The sequence below is a fragment of the Phyllobates terribilis genome, unplaced genomic scaffold, assembly GCF_046119375.1.
Source record: "Phyllobates terribilis strain yellow unplaced genomic scaffold, ASM4611937v1 Scaffold_4__5_contigs__length_816908805, whole genome shotgun sequence".
Taxonomy (NCBI): Eukaryota; Metazoa; Chordata; class Amphibia; order Anura; family Dendrobatidae; genus Phyllobates; species Phyllobates terribilis.
In genome coordinates this window covers 173,698,764-173,714,983 of record NW_027362764.1, presented here as the reverse complement: position 1 = coordinate 173,714,983, position 16,220 = coordinate 173,698,764, and the positions used below count along the sequence as shown (strand labels likewise).

At 45.4% G+C, this 16,220-nt stretch overlaps 1 protein-coding gene across 2 annotated transcripts in view; it reads right to left on the bottom strand.

Annotated features, from left to right (window-relative positions):
- The window catches only part of PLCL2 (phospholipase C like 2), a 228,996-nt gene that overhangs the window by 182,092 nt on the left and 30,684 nt on the right, over positions 1–16,220 (bottom strand). The window lies entirely within an intron of this gene.

The following is a 16,220-nucleotide window of genomic DNA, read 5'->3' as shown; positions in this document are numbered from 1 at the left end:
GAAAGAAACTCTCTCAGTAGTACCATATAAGAGAGGTAGCTACCCTATAAATCAATGTCCGACCCTTTTACACACTGAATCTAGAGGAGATTATGGCTTGGCATTTATCTCTGGACATGTTGCAAGGGTCATTGAAGGATCGGACACTAAGGCTGGGTTCACACAGAGCAGTTATGTTGCAGCTTTAAATCGCAACAAACCTGTGCCGCTGCAGTCTTTCCACTGCACAATCAGTTAATCTTGCAGGCAGAACACCTGAAGGATTAAGCAATTGTGCAAAGGAACCATGGAAAAACCACAGCCGCAACTTAACCGCTACATGTGAACGCAGCCTGCTTGCAAGCTAGTCTGTTTCATTCTGCTAAAGAACTAATGCATAGTAATAAATGCCAGTCACCAAGTAGGAACACACACTGGATTCATAAGCCCAGAGAAGGTAGGGACTTCAAATAGTAAAAGTACAACTTATACTGAAATCTTTTACTTTACTGCCACTTTCCCAGTCTCCTCTGCTCTATAGCATGCAGATGAGATAGCATATCCAGTGTGACAAGCAGAATTGTATTATATTTATTTTTTTCTATTGAGTTAAACAAAGACTAGCAAGACTAAGATGAAGATACCAAAAACTTTACAATTCTCCAGAAAGGATTTGAGAAGGGTGTGTAGTTCTGTTCTGCTCCAAAACAAATTCCTATTTTCAGGTTTTTCATGGATCCATTAAAACAAGCTGAGGTCCGAAAGAAAAGTAGAACAAGTACTGAGACTAATATTGTACTGTATTATCCTTTAATTTGACATCAAAGTGAGGACAAGTCGCCCTGTCACAGGATGAAAGGTAGACCGGCATATATCAAGCTACTCCCTTAATTACCTCCTTATTGAGAAGAAAAAAGGACTACAGGCGCCAATAAATTTAAGGAGCTTTCCTTCTCTGACCATAGTTTGTCTTTAGATAAAATGAATGGCTGGCATAAATCTTCATTGTTTTGGTTCACGTGACATTCCTTACTTTTCTTGTCCAAAAATATAAAACAAATCTGAACCATTAGATATATGGTGAAGAGTCTTCTAGGCATGACCTGTCCTTGATGGTTGCTCTGCTGAAAACAAGGCATAAAATGCATTGGATCAACTGATATCTTCAAAAAAGTTGATTGAACTTTTTTCATTATACCTTCTGCACAAAATCTAGGAGGCATAACTGCTCGTGGTCTTAGAATAAGGCATGTCTAATGCCATGAAAATTTTTGAAGTGGGGGGTGGACAGTGAAAACAGTTTTGGAAACGCTTGCTCTTCTGCCTTTTTGACCCACTCTGAGTTTTGACTTACTGAAAAATACTAAGTGAACATGGCCTAAGAAGGCTAAGTATCAGTCGCAACCAGAGTTTTAGCAGATCAAAGGTATAGAAAATAATAATAGCATATGACATGCATGCCAGTGTGCATACCTACTGTATTACATTAGAAAACTTGTACTAGTAATTTTTCTATAATTTTAGTTGTTTAAAAAAGGGATTGCAAAATTCATATATTAATTATTTTTTTCGGCCATGAAATGGATGATCTATCCTATGATCAGGGATATCAAACTTTTGGCATCCCTAATGATCAACTGTCTAGAAGGTGCTGCTGCAATTTACCCCATTCAGCTGAATGCGACTGAGCTGCAATACCAGGCATACTACTAAAAGTGCAGAACTGCGCTCTATGAAACATGGAACACCATGTCGCCTTCAACAGCTGATTGGTAGGGTTTTGATAGTCAAGATCTACAGATTCCAAGAATAAGTCATTTTACAGAACCAGAAAACCCCCTATAAGTACAAAGAACACTCACTATACATTGCCCAGAAATGGAATTTAGTGAGTCATACACTATGCTACACTATCATTACATTACACTATCATTATCACTACACGATCATTCAACTGAAAGGAACACGTGAGTTTAGAGTTCTAAGCGCCTGTCATCTGCTCTCAGCCAATCAGCATCACTAGGAATGTCGTCAGCAATGCTGATTGGTTGATAAGACAATGCTCCTCCCACACATCCATTCAAGCTGGATGTCAGTCAGGGTATACAATTCAATAGTTCTGGGAGCCCTATAGGGGGACCTGTTAATACAGTTTAACTCTTAATGGTCAATGACAGAGGATTATATAATATGAAAACTAGATCTACTGCTTATCATAGTATGAGTAGTAGACAATTCCTTTAATAATTTATGGCTATGGCTTTCCAATGTGTCTGTAAAAAATATGTCGGCTGTTAGTTAGTTTTGGATAAGCAGTCCCCCCCCGTCCCCCAAAAAAAAAAATCAATTTGGCAACCCTAACAGAGAGCTTCATAACATTCAGTTTCAGACAAAACTATTATAATGGTAAATATACATTGTGATCCTGATATCATGCGGAATAAAAGAATGCAATAGCCCCTATGAGATGGTTACCAACTTGACCTTGTTAACCTCTTAAACCATTACCAGCATTCAGAAAATGAATGATACCATAACCCAGAAATATACAACACGCAGACCATCGCACGGGAAGCTTATTTCTCGCCGGCTTTGAGATTGCAGGAGGCTTACACAATTTTCACGGAGATGACTGAACTATTTTCAGGCAGACAGCAGAAAGAGGATAACATTTTCAGCTGCACCTCAGGGAGTCGCTTTTGAAAAATAGGACTTGTTGGACAGTATTAAGGCAAGATGTAATGTTCAGACTGATAATGAGGGAAGAAAGGAGAGGATGCCGCAATTCAGACACGTAATATCAATTTTATCAAGTGTCTGTGCTAAGAAGGGACATAAAAAAAATCCTGATTGAGACATTTTCAGTAAATACTTATATAAATCTATTTAAATAGGGGATAATTGCTACAAATTAAAGGGGTTGGCCAAGCAAAAAGAACATAGAAAAGTTTCCCAACAGCTAAAAACTAATTGATACTCACCGGTGTCTACCTGGATCCAGCACAGGCTGCTCCGTGGTCTGCACTGACACAAGAAGAGGAGACGTCATATTTTCTCTAGTAATAGGACCACTGCGGACTGTGATTGGCTGCAGTGGTCAGGTCAATATTGCGCTACTTGTTACCTGTCGATTGCAAACAATCACAGATAACAGCGCTCCTGTTGCTGGTGGAATAGTTACGTGTCTTTCTCTCGTGTCAGTGCAGACAACACAGTCACCTACAATGATGGGTAGGTAAGAATCAAAAAGTTATTTTTTTTTACAGATTACAGCCCATGAAAAAATTCTATTTGCCTGGACAATCCCTTTAATGATGGGTAAAGAGACTGTATAGCTGGGCCAAATAAAACATGCAGTTCTCTTAACATGGATAATTCAGTGCGGTTGGCTACAGGAAAGGAACTACAAGCGTTTTATCAATACAAAGCACTAGGACAGGATCATTTTGCTGATTTACATACATGGATTTTAATTTTTTGCACATTAGGGAAGAATATAATTTTTAAGTTAAAAAAAAATACAATGCAAGAAAAGCGAATGACTAACTATCTTAATATTAATTGTATAGTAAATTTGAAAGCAAAAAGTGTAAAACAACTTGGAAAAGATTTCTATACAAAATTCCTTGCAAGCCTGTAGAGTATAATTGTACGTTAGAAATCTCAATTCTTGAGAAAATAACTATGTACACCAGCAATGCCCAACTGGCATCACTCTTGTGCCTGATATGCTGCCCCCAGGAGAGGTAATGTCATATTACGCAGCTGTCCTCCCAGAGAGTGTCCATCCACCAACACCAGGACTACTACTAGATTTGTAGGTTTTCATTTCTATGTATATTTATGGGCGTTTTATATGGCTTTTATTTTTGTGTTCCATCCATACCCGTCAAATACAGTGGTGTGAAAAAGATATACATTTGTGTGCCAACTCCTTGCCCAAAGTGATATTTATTTTTTATTTTAGCCACAGTCAGTAGTAGAAGGAAGAAATACAGCGCTAAGGAGAAATACAGGTCTTTCCCTTGCGCTTCCAATTCCTTTTGAATCTACTACTGAATTTTGCAAAACAAAAACTGCATGAAATACTCCCACAAAAACTTCGGTATTTTTCCAAAAATTGCTGTGTCTGAAACCAGCCTAAGGCATTTTCTAGAATATTGAATTGACTAGAGCTGAGCCGCAGTTCACACACAGAAGCAAACTTCACAGGCACTTTGGAGTTACTATAGTAAATGGGTCTTGGTGTGAACTCTGATTAGTAAGGCTCCCAAGGAACTATCACAGATCACACACTGAAGGCCTAGCTTAATGACAGGGTCATTAGTGTTAAACCCCTGGATGACCCCTTTAGCAAGCTGGCACAGATATCAATTCAGAACTGGGAAAAGTAGGAGTATATTATTGTTACTATGGTATACTCGCCTACATTTACCTTGGTCCTATTCAGTCAGTGACTATTCCACCGGTTTCAAGCTGAACTAACCTCAAGAGTCAGGTAAGGGTACGGTCACATTGTGTTACTACCACATGTCAGTGGCTCCAGGGGGGCTTCCGTCTGAAACCATAAAAAGAGGATATGGCGGAAACCCCCGATGAGCTTATTGACTTAAATGAGTCAGACAGAGTAACTTTGTGCTCTGTCTGGCCTCAGTTTCGGCATTGTCTGCCTTCTTGAGGTGGATGCAAAACCGTAGTCTACTACGCTTTTGTGCCCACGGCAAGAAAGCAGACACTGCCAAAATGGAGACCAGGCAGAGTGACGCACCCCCTGGGGCCATGGGGTACTCGGTAGCCAGGCCTGTCCCTTTTATGGTAGTCACGGTGGCAGTGACCCGGTCCGTGGCCCAGGGCGGTCCATAAAGTCAATTGGGGAATAAAGATTCGTGACGCCACCTGTGGTATGCGGCTATAGGTGGCCGCGGCTGCTGTTCAGACCCACTGGGGCTGTTGGTGACGCAGCAAAGATGGTTCAGCTCTCCACGGGTAGAGCTAGGCCTCAGGGCAGTTAAAGAGATGAATTTAGAGGTTGTTGGTGTAGTGCAAGGCAGGTGACGCAGCAATTAAGTCAAGGACATAGTGGGGTGAAGTCTTCAAGTGTTTACTCACAGTTCTTATGATGTTCCAGGTTACAACTGCCAGCAAGTTATAACAGCCCACCGAGTCCTGTGACATCCGGGGAAGTGATCCAGCCAACTCTCAGATAACTTGGGTGCACTTGAACGGGACCCCCTTCTTGTGTACCTTCCCGGTTCGTCTCTCTGCGCTGGCTCTCGCCCTCCTGCCCTGCGCCTCACACTCAGTGTCCCGAGCCAGTGGCCACGGGCCTTGTCAGGCAACGTCCTCTTTGTCCCCTTGGTCCTATTTAGCCACCTTTTCAGTGAATGTGTGTGGTTTTTGGCTACGGCATATGAAGATACCGCAACCTCCGGTTTGCTAGCTGAGCCTTGTAGTCCTCCACTAGTCTGGGGCCGGTCCCCTAATGCGACCTGATCCCTTCACGGTCAGCGTGAACTCGGGTGCACGGGTGGACTCCGCACTTCTGTGCCCCTAGGATCCTCTCACTCTGGAGCCTTTCCCACTGCTCCGGTCTTCTCTCTCCTACTGGGCCCCTCTGACTGGGCCCACACTCCGTCTAGACCCTATTCCTCCACGGTCCTCACTTACTGACTCGAACTGAACTCTTCTAGATGTTTCTACCTGTCTTTTATACTCTCTGTCATGTGACCCACGTCACTAACTGTCACTCTACGTGGTCCCCTCTACTTTCAGTCCTTCCTTGTGTTCTCCCCTAAACTACTTCCTCCACCCACCTCCTCTACCTAGTTCCACCTTCCAAACAGGGACCGGGTCTGTGCTCTCCCTAAGGAGCAATCTGGACCTTCCCTAAAGGAGTGGTGTAGTGTTGGATGTGAGTGTGTGAGTCCCGGGTAGTGCTCCCTACTTACCTGAGAGTGGGGTACCACACCTCTGGCTGAGATGCAGTACCTCTGTGGCAACTGGACCCACAGGGGCACCACAAGAGCACAAAGTGACTCCATCTACATCTTTAAATTCGATAGCCCTGTAGGAGGTTTTGCCTGAATTCCCTTTTTCAGGGATTCAGATGGTAGCCCCCACAGAGCCACTGACGTGTGGCAAAAATGCAATGTGACCATATCCTAATCCGTATGACTTTGCGGAAGTAACTTTTTGGGCTCTTTTCCATTAATATCCTAGAAATGGTACTGGGGTTTTGTAGACACTGGGGTTTTGTAGACTTATTCTTGCTAATTGATTATCTTACCATAAAGACCAGGGGTTACAAAGGAATTTTAAGATATACCATTCACAGCATGGCTTTCTTAGCATGCTGATTTTTTTTTATGGTTTGACTCCATAAAGCTGCGTCTGCAAAGAACAAATTGTCTTCTGGAGGGGCCTACCTGTTCCTATTTATATTTATATCCCTACCATAGGCCCACAATATAAACAACCACGTTCCAATGCACCCAGGCTGTTTAAAAGAAACATTGTATCACTTGAAAAGATTAAATCATTTCTTATTTTACGGGTTGTGAGTTGTAGCCCGTTACAATATTCAACCTTTACGTGCTCTCCGGTGCTTCGGGGGGAGTCATAAATTAAATGAAGATGTGCTGAAAGAAAGGAGCATAACCTGAAGACAACTGGAGCTGCGCTTAGAGCATGGCACTTGCTTATTATATATTGTAAAGTCGCAATAAATGCATTGGATCAATGTCCGCCTGGAGAACCTTACAGTAATTTATCTGCATGCATGCTACAGTTACAGCCAGCAGCAACAAAGGCCGTGTATTCCACAAGATAAATGGTTTCAATTACCTATTCGTACACTTTTTTTCTTTTACTATCTGGTGATTTATAAGGAAATCACACAACTTGGCCTCATCGTTTAGAAGACGTCTCAGCGAGAAAACTGCCGCTTCAGTGATTTCAGACTCAGCATATCCATAGGTTTCTGCTGAAAATGCCATATTTTATTTTTGCACTCTCAGTTTTGGGCCGGTTTTGCACCAGCTGAGCCGTCCTGCCATTGTTCTTCAGGTGTCCTACACATAGTGAGCATTATATGGGTGCAAGAGAAAAGGGATTTTAATGAGAAAGGCCTTTTAATGGTAAATTAATACTGGACCAAGGACATCAGACATGGGTCAGCACAACAGGGAGATAAATTATAGGGATTGTCCACTTTATCTTTATTTTAACAAATAGACTGGCAATATTATTTTGCAACACTACATATATAACGCATATATTAATAAGTGCCAAAAAATCATCACCCCCAACACATTTGTTAAAATAATAATAAAAAGTGGACAACCCCTTTAACCTACCATTATAGGTTTGTGGTGCAGGACAAAACTGAACCACGCAGAAGAAGCCCACACGTATTTAGAGAAAACATAAGCTTTCTAGGGCCTAAATTCTGCACGACAACAATGGTAACGACCGTCATAGTGTTGGCAGTATAGAATATATGCATCTACTATTGGAACCTCCTTGCAAGCCGTGAAGCACCAAGCCTACAGCCAGCGGCATAACTTAAAGAGGACCTGTCACCAGTGTGAACATGGTAAAGTGGTCACACCATCTCACACTCATCTCTGTTGCGGAGATATTAGCTTGTATAGTTTAGATTCTAACCTTCGCCAAGACCAAGGGGGCTTTAGCAGAGATTCATTTCTTTGTGCAGTTAACCTATACTGCTGCATGTCATTGACCAATCATAAGCAGGAGGCGTCAAGCAGGAGCTAAAGAAAAGAACTCCGCCCCCCCCCCCCATTACTGTCCAGACCCAGCTTTCTCATGTGAGACATGTAATGACACACAGCCCTGCTCTCCTCACTGATCTCTCCGCCAGCATCGACTGTGATCACAAGCGGGGGAGGGGAGGAGAGCAGAGCTGTGTGGCATTACATGTCATACCAGATCACACAGACAGTGGGGTCTGACATTCTCTGGGGGGAGTGTTCTTTTTTTTTCCCTGCATGAAACCCCCTGCTTACAAGTGGTCACCATCATGAAGAGAAAAAAAGTCAACGACCCTAGAGAAAATCTCTGCCAATGCCACCTTAGTCTTTGCGAAAAGTAGAATCTAAATTTTAGAAGCGAATATCTCCGCAACAGAGAGAAGAAATTGTGAAATAAAACACGTTTTATTTAGCTCTACAGTCACTATTCCATGGTGTGGCCAGTTTATCATACTCAATCTGGTGAAAGGTCCTCTTTAAAGCTCATAGGCTTTAATCCAAAATCTACAATAAGGCCCCCAACTATCAAGGGTCTTTAATAGAACTGGAAAAAAAAGAAAAACATCTGCACCAAAAATCTCAAAAGCACTGGTATATATAATAATAACCTGCCACACAGTATATTGCAAACCGGCACTCCGGGATCTCTGCTGCAAACCTGGAGAAAACAGTTGCCAGAGAAGTCCATATAAAAAGAAAAAAAAGGTTGCACTCAGCGTCCCTTTAAAAGTCCTTTATTGCATTGCAGCTAAAAACATGCAGGCAGGGGAACGAAGTGGATCAAAGTCGACAACGGCCGTTTTGCGCCTACTGCGCTTTAACGGGTCCGGGTTGTTTTTTTTGTTTTTTTCACATATTCTTTAATAGAACTGGTCTTTTGAGCCCCCTTAGGCTCCAGGACACAGGAGTAACTGTGACATCTGCACTCACATAGTTATACCCCTATCTACAGCAAAGAAAACTCAAAATCCCTACTGTAAAGCATGCTAGCAAAGACAACGCGCCAATTCATCAAAGATTTCATGCCTAAATTCTGATGAAGTTGACGCGCCCCTGGGCCTTCTGTGTCGTGCGGCATCGCGCGCACGGGGGCTTACCCGGAGCCGGATCAGATGGGGGTAGTAGTCTCGTGGCGGTGATCCAGTCCGTGCCCAGGGAGTCAGACTAAGTGGCGGTATATTAGCAGTAGATGTAGGATGACTACGCCACCCGTTGAATGCAGCTATGGAGCTGCCGCTGCAGGGCAGACCGCTGAGGCCGGTGGTAGGATAGTGCAGCGTAGATGGTATAACCCCCAACGGGAGGGGTATGGCCTCAGGGCAGCCGACGTGGATGATGGGGGTAGCAGGAACCACTCAGAGACGATGCGGTGTAGTTCAGGGTCTTTACTGGTGACAAAGATAGACCCTCCCGGAGTACTGGCTAGCGGTCGGGGCCTGGTCAGTCCTTGAGCAGATGGGATCCCCCTTGGCCAGGCGGAGTTGTAGGCCTCCCCAACTAATCATACTCTTCTGGCTACCTTGCTAGAGGCGGGTAAAAGTAGCCCACATCCCTGAGTGTACCGTGTGGTGCTCACCCGTATGGCCGGTGACTCGGGGCCTTCTAGTAGCTTCCGCTCCACGATGGCGGTGCTGGTCCCATGCGTGTGACCGTGCCTTCGGGTTTCTTGGCCAGAGGACCTGAAATCCCCTGCCTGACGGATTCTGCTGCTGGGTAGGAGTTAGTCCCCACAGCCTCGGACTCCGGGTCCGGTAAGAAATCTTCTCAGTCAGGGCGAGCTCTGCAGCTGCCAGCCCCTGACTCCTTGTAACACTGCTCCCACAGAGCTCCTGTTGTTTCTTCCCATAGCTGCTTCTCTTCTCTGTCTCTACTTCTGGCATGGCCCAGGAGCTGGGCCCAGCCGGAGCCACAGCTCCCTGTCAGCCCTCCTGGCTGATCTCTCCCTCTGAACTCTCTAACCCTGCCTCAGCCCCAGGTTTATATAGGGGAAGTCCTTCCCCTCCCAGGACTGGGCAGGAGGTGTGGCATGCATAGGATTCCTGACCAAGAGACCTCCCACCTGCTCTCAGACATAATATCTCTATCACTGTGGCAACCAGACCCCTGGGGTGTCACATTCCCCCCTAGTGAAATTTAGTACTCCGGGACTAAACATATTTTTAGAAAAACATAACAAGGTATAAACAATAATAATACAATAAGAAAAATACATAAAGATGGTTACGGCGTGTCCGCAACCGGGTGCAGTTTTGAAGAAAACAAAGGTGTCCATTTCACCAAAACAGGGAGACGTAACCAGGTAGGGGTCTGTCCTGCCCCGAGTCCTTAACAGTCTTTTAGTCCATCCTGGGTTACGCTCCACTAATTGTACAAGGATTCCCGGTAAATCCACCAAGGACTCCTATAAATTACTAGAAACACATAATTATTTACAGGATATGGCCGCTCTCAGTCCTCGGCCAGTGGGGATAAGGATTGGCTGCTCACAGTCCTCAGCCTGGTAAGGGATAGGGGATGGCTGCTCACAGTCCTCAGCCTGGTAAGGGATAGGGACACACGGGGAACAATTCACTAATCCCAACGGGGACCATATTTTAATTAGCAGCAGTCCTTGTACCCTAACGGGTAACTATGTACAGCTCTTTATTCACGCTACTTCCCTTCAGTAGCTATGTCCTCTTTGTGCTCCCTCCTGAGGGTAGTCCTCAGACCCATCCGGGTCCTCTTGGCTTTCCTCGTATTGGTAGTACTGCAGCTCCTCCTCGGTTAGCTGGGTTAGTATCTCTGCGACAGTCCTCCTCCCAGGTGGCCAGGACTTTACCTCCCTTTGGGCTGCCCCGGTTAATTGGGCCACCAGGATGCTCACTTTTTGCTCCTCTGTGAGGGGGTACACCTGGAAGAGGCTATCCAGCTTTTCTCTAAAGTCATGCAGGGTATGTGACTCCCCTGAGTACTGGGGTAGCTAGGCTGCCCCCGGGATATAGGGCATGGTGAAAGGCATGACCGCAACAGCGGTGGCGCTGGCGGGGGTTGAAGCGGTGAAGCGCTCCTCCGTATCCGACATCCTTCTCCCCCCTAGTGGACCGTGGCCTACCTTGCGATGATCCTCTTCCGTAGGCCGCGGCTCCGCAGTGGATCGTCAGGGTTGAGGACCTTCCGTCGCGCTCCTGTGACGTCAGCGTCTGCTGGGCTCCTTCCAGGACCTTACGCGACGTCTGGACGTGAGGCGGGGCTTCAGTTCTCGCGCGCTTTTGGAGTCCACGCCCCTCTTCTTCCCGCGCGGCGTCTTCAAGATGGCGTCCAACGGCGGGAAAACTCCACGGCAGGCGGGAAGAAGGCTGAAAATGGCGCCGGATGGCGGGAATCTTCACCGATGGTAAGTTTGAACAGTCTTTTTCAGGCACGCAGTACCCGGTGGTTGCGGGCACGAAATCCTGCCGACTACGCCAAAAGTTGACGCGCCCCTGGGCCTTCTGTGTCGTGCGGCATCGCGCGCACGGGGGCTTACCCGGAGCCGGATCAGATGGGGGTAGTAGTCTCGTGGCGGTGATCCAGTCCGTGCCCAGGGAGTCAGACTAAGTGGCGGTATATTAGCAGTAGATGTAGGATGACTACGCCACCCGTTGAATGCAGCTATGGAGCTGCCGCTGCAGGGCAGACCGCTGAGGCCGGTGGTAGGATAGTGCAGCGTAGATGGTATAACCCCCAACGGGAGGGGTATGGCCTCAGGGCAGCCGACGTGGATGATGGGGGTAGCAGGAACCACTCAGAGACGATGCGGTGTAGTTCAGGGTCTTTACTGGTGACAAAGATAGACCCTCCCGGAGTACTGGCTAGCGGTCGGGGCCTGGTCAGTCCTTGAGCAGATGGGATCCCCCTTGGCCAGGCGGAGTTGTAGGCCTCCCCAACTAATCGTACTCTTCTGGCTACCTTGCTAGAGGCGGGTAAAAGTAGCCCACGTCCCTGAGTGTACCGTGTGGTGCTCACCCGTATGGCCGGTGACTCGGGGCCTTCTAGTAGCTTCCGCTCCACGATGGCGGTGCTGGTCCCATGCGTGTGACCGTGCCTTCGGGTTTCTTGGCCAGAGGACCTGAAATCCCCTGCCTGACGGATTCTGCTGCTGGGTAGGAGTTAGTCCCCACAGCCTCGGACTCCGGGTCCGGTAAGAAATCTTCTCAGTCAGGGCGAGCTCTGCAGCTGCCAGCCCCTGACTCCTTGTAACACTGCTCCCACAGAGCTCCTGTTGTTTCTTCCCATAGCTGCTTCTCTTCTCTGTCTCTACTTCTGGCATGGCCCAGGAGCTGGGCCCAGCCGGAGCCACAGCTCCCTGTCAGCCCTCCTGGCTGATCTCTCCCTCTGAACTCTCTAACCCTGCCTCAGCCCCAGGTTTATATAGGGGAAGTCCTTCCCCTCCCAGGACTGGGCAGGAGGTGTGGCATGCATAGGATTCCTGACCAAGAGACCTCCCACCTGCTCTCAGACGTAATATCTCTATCACTGTGGCAACCAGACCCCTGGGGTGTCACATAAAAGCTCTAAAAATTCGCAAAATCTAGGCACAATTCAGAGCGGTGCCTAAATTTTGCGACTTCAGGCATATTCGTCCCAGTTTCTCCCAGCTCCACGGAAATGTGCAGAGATGGGCAAGGACGGGTGCGTGACAACCAACGCTCGTCAAGTGTCGGTATGTACAGTACAGACCAAAAGTTTGCACATACCTTCTCATTTAAAGATTTTTCTGTATTTTCATGACTATGAAAATTGTACATTCACACTGAAGGCATCAAAACTATGAATTAACACATGTGGAATTATATACTTAACAAAAAAGTGTGAAACAACTGAAAATATGTCTTATATTCTAGGTTCTTCAAAGTAGCCACCTTTTGCTTTGATGACTGCTTTGCACACTCTTGGCATTCTCTTGATGAGCTTCAAGAGGTAGTCACCGGAAATGGTTTTCACTTCACAGGTGTGCCGTGTCAGGTTTAATAAGTGGGATTTCTTGCCTTATAAATGGGGTTGGGACCATCAGTTGTGTTGTGCAGAAGTCTGGTGGATACACAGCTGATAGTCCTACTGAATAGACTGTTAGAATTTGTATTATGGCAAGAAAAAAGCAGCTAAGTAAAGAAAAACGAGTGGCCATCATTACTTTAAGAAATGAAGGTCAGTCAGTCCGAAAAATTGGGCAAACTTTGAAAGTGTCCCTAAGTGCAGTTGCAAAAACCATCAAGTGCTACAAAGAAACTGGCTCACATGAGGACTGCCCCGGAAAGGAAGACCAAGAGTCACCTCTGTTTCTGAGGATAAGTTTAACAGAGTCACCAGCCTCAGAAATCGCAGGTTAGCAGCAGCTCAGATTAGAGACCAGGTCAATGCCACACAGAGTTCTAGCAGCAGACACATCTCTACAATAACTGTTAAGAGGAGACTTTGTGCAACAGGCGTTCATGGTAAAATAGATGCTAGGAAACTACGGCTAAGGACAGGCAACAAGCAGAAGAGACTTGTTTGGGCTAAAGAACACAAGGAATGGACATTAGACCAGTGGAAATCTGTGCTTTGGTCTGATGAGTCCAAATTTTAGATCTTTGGTTCCAACCACCGTGTCTTTGTGCGACGCAGAAAAGGTGAACGGATGGAATCTACATGCCTGGTTCCCACCGTGAAGCATGGAGGAGGAGGTGTGATGGTGTGGGGGTGCTTTTTGCTGGTGACACTGTTGGGGATTTATTTAAAATTGAAGGCATACTGAACCAGCATGGCTACCACAGAATCTTGCAGCGGCATGCTATTCCATCCAGTTTGCATTTAGCTGGACCATCATTTATTTTTCAACAGGACAATGACCCCAAACACACCTCCAGGCTGTGTAAGGGCTATTTGACCAAGCAGGAGAGTGATGGGGTGCTACGCCAGATGACCTGGCCTCCACAGTCACCAGACCTGAACCCAATAGAGATGCTTTGGGGTGAGCTGGACCGCAGAGTGAAGGCAAAAGGGCCAACAAGTGCTAAGCATCTCTGGGAACTCCTTCAAGATTGTTGGAAGACCATTTCCGGTGACTACCTCTTGAAACTCATCAAGAGAATGCCAAGAGTGTGCAAAGCAGTCATCAAAGCAAAAGGTGGCTACTTTGAAGAACCTAGAATATAAGACATATTTTCAGTTGTTTCACACTTTTTTGTTAAGTATATAATTCCACATGTGTTAATTCATAGTTTTGATGCCTTCAGGGTGAATGTACAATTTTCATAGTCATGAAAATACAGAAAAATCTTTAAATGAGGTGCGTCCAAACTTTTGGTCTGTACTGTATTTAGTAATACATACACATTTTTTTGGCATGATCCAGGAAAGTAACATGGCTCAGTGGTTAGCACTGCAGCCTTGCAGCTGTGGGGTCCTGGGTTCAAATCCCACCAAAGGACAATATCTGCAAGGAGTCTATATGTTCTCCCCGTGTTTGTGTTTATTCCTCCGGGTTCTCCAGTTTCCTTCCACACTCCAAAGACATACTGATAGGGAATGTAGATTGTGAGCCCCAATGGGGACAGCGCCGATAATGTCTGTAAAGTGCTGTGAAATTAATGGTGCTATATAAGTGAGTAAAATAAATAAAATAAATAAATACATGGGATTCATGAAACAATGTATAAGGCTACAATCTATTGTGTTGCTCCAACTGTTACAGTTTTTCATAATTGTTAATAAATCTTCTCCTTAGAGATCAAAATGATCATTTACATCAATGGCTTCATACATCCCAACATATATTAAGAGGTTTTTCAAAATTCTGAAAAAAAAAATAAATTGGGAGCTGGAAATACTAGTAGAAAACAACTAAAGAAGCTATAACACCTGTTAGGAACGCTACATGAATTAAACAAAAAATACCGTTACCCCCTGTATGTAATTAGTCTGCAGTGTTTCCTGCATTATCCTGAAACATTACATCTTTTAGAAGTCCTGTTGGAGACAGACTAAAGCTACACGTCCTTTACCAAATGGATGGGACTTAATTTCTCCAACTACAGACAGGTGATAGCATAGGCTTTTCTGCTGCAGCCAGTTGTATTAAGGCAGCACACAGGACAGTGAGGAGGACGTGGGATATGGATGATCTTCTGAGACATAGAGAAGAAGGAGACTAAGATAGGAAATGATGGAATACTTTTTAATTTTCTGTGTTTAGTATTTCTTTGAATTGCGCTGCCTGGTGTACCACATCCATCCTTGTTTATATGGCTGCAGTGATGACATCTCATCTACCCATGTGACTGCTCTAGCAAATGATTGGCAGCAGCGGTATAGTATAATACACTGCGGAGATCGGTGATTGTCTGCAGCAATCACATGGTTGCAGGCCATCAGCAGAAAAAATTATGTGTAACCCTGGAGTGGCCAAGCTGGAGAGGCAGGTGATTTAACATTCCAGTATCAGTTCTTGTGGTATTTTATACCATCCCGTCTCTCATTTTTTGGAATCTCGGAAAACCCCTTTAAAATGTTTGTATATGGATACAAGCACTCATTCACCCAATCAATCTCCCTTTTATGAAGTGTTCTCGTAAGCTTGTAACATGAGAGCGGCAGTAATCAAAGGAGCAACAACTTCATTCATTAGTAATTCAGCTTTTTCATTTTTTTTCTAATAGTTCTCCTTCAAGGGAACAAGAATGTATCTAAAAATCTAGCCAAAATTTGTTACTTTACAAAAACATGGCAACATTTGCCAGTAGCTTCTCTGTATACATGTCCAGAGCTCATCATGTGAGTGAGTGAATCATCCCACAAGTCAATTACACTTTTCCGGTGAGAATTTCACAATTTCCTTTTTCAGCTCCACAAGAATCAAAAAGGCATAAAATTAACAGCTACTACTCATAGTATTTTATACAATTACTGAGTAAGTGAAAATGTGTTAGCAGGTAAATGGCTTAAAAGCCCTCCATACACAGTAGATGTTTGTCCGATCATTTGGCCAGCAGGTATGGCAGGAGAGCTTCTGTGTCCTCAGAGAGCTGTCAAACATCTTAGAGGGTGGCTTATCTCTTAGGGTACTTTCACATTGCATTCTGGCAGTCGTTCAGTGGCCCGTCGGAGCGAACGTCTGAACCACCGCACATTTGTGCCGATGGAGCCACAGACTGTAATGGTGGTGGCAGAGCAGATGTGCATCATTTTCGGGAGTGTACGCCTACTCGAGACGGACACTCAGACGTAGTAGACTGAGTCTGAGTGTCCTCCTCCTGTAGGCGTACACTCCAGAAAGTGATGCATGGCGTCACCAATACAGTCTATGGCCCCGTCAGCGCATATGTCCGAACTCAGTTTTGCGGGGGGTGCGGACATTAACTCAGACGGAGCCACCGAACGGGTGCAGAAACACAATGTGAAAGCACCCTTAGAGAACAAAGGGATCAATAGTCCAAAATCAGGCATGCCGAATCCATAGCTCCACCG